The sequence below is a fragment of the Salvelinus alpinus genome, chromosome 30 (genome assembly GCF_045679555.1).
Source record: "Salvelinus alpinus chromosome 30, SLU_Salpinus.1, whole genome shotgun sequence".
In the NCBI taxonomy this organism is placed as follows: domain Eukaryota; kingdom Metazoa; phylum Chordata; class Actinopteri; order Salmoniformes; family Salmonidae; genus Salvelinus; species Salvelinus alpinus.
In genome coordinates this window covers 44,669,915-44,671,017 of record NC_092115.1, presented here as the reverse complement: position 1 = coordinate 44,671,017, position 1,103 = coordinate 44,669,915, and positions in this window count along the sequence as shown.

The following is a 1,103-nucleotide window of genomic DNA, read 5'->3' as shown; positions in this document are numbered from 1 at the left end:
ATGAAGGGGGCTATGGGAGCAAAAAGGACTGTAAGGTTGTCAATAAAACACCCACTGGGCACACCACGTCATTTCAACATGAATAATTGGGAAATATTTGGTTGAGACGTTGATCGATGAGTGGAACCTACAGGGAACTGCCAAATTAAAGGAAACTTTCGAGTAAATGACGGATACAAAGTACATTGAAAGCAGGTGCTTCCACACCGCTCTGGTTCTTGAGTAAATTAAGCAATTGATCATCATGCTTAGGGGTCATTTATTTCCAGTTGCCCATTATTTTGGCTCCATGAAGAGATCTCTGTGATTTTAAAAGAGGGAGCAGAGGGGGTTTAAAGATTGTGTCTGTGTATGTCTCTTTCTGGAGACAGCGTTTTCCACCACCATCAACAAAATACCAAATTATGGAATTTCTTCTGGAAGAGTTCCAGACACTTGTAGAATCTATGACAAGACACATTGAAGCTGTACTGGTGGCTCATGGGGGCCTGTATATATTCATCCACTCAAAAAACTGCCAAAAGTTAATTGAATTTCCAATGTGTTATCAGTATGCTTTCAACCATCTAAAAGGGCAATTAAATATAATTGGAAAAACAATGTACTACTTGGATAGTTCCATCTGAGCCACTGGCTTAATCCTGTTCTCTAACTTGTATTTTTGGTTGAGTCGGAGTCTTGAATTCAACATATCATTTGTTAACAAGTTAATAGGCTATTTATTGTATTTCAAAAGTGATAATGGATTGTGTTTGGTTGTCAACGCAACCAAATATCAACATTTGAAGGAGGTTTATCTTCTGCTTGTATAGTTCCATCTCTGCCAGTGGCTTAGTCTGGCTTTAATTCCAGTTTGTCTAAAAATGAATAATTGATATGTTGGATTCACATCTCCATCTCAACCAAAAATGTTACTTAAAGAATAGGACTAAATCAAATCAAACTTTAAATGCACTTTTTAAATAACATTTGATTTAGTCCTATTCTTTAACTTCAATTTTTGGTAAGATGGAGACGTGAATCCAACACGTGAATCCAACATATTGCTTCAGAAGAGGAGGCTGAGGCTCCCTCCCAGAATGAATTTACATTGATCTGGTTTG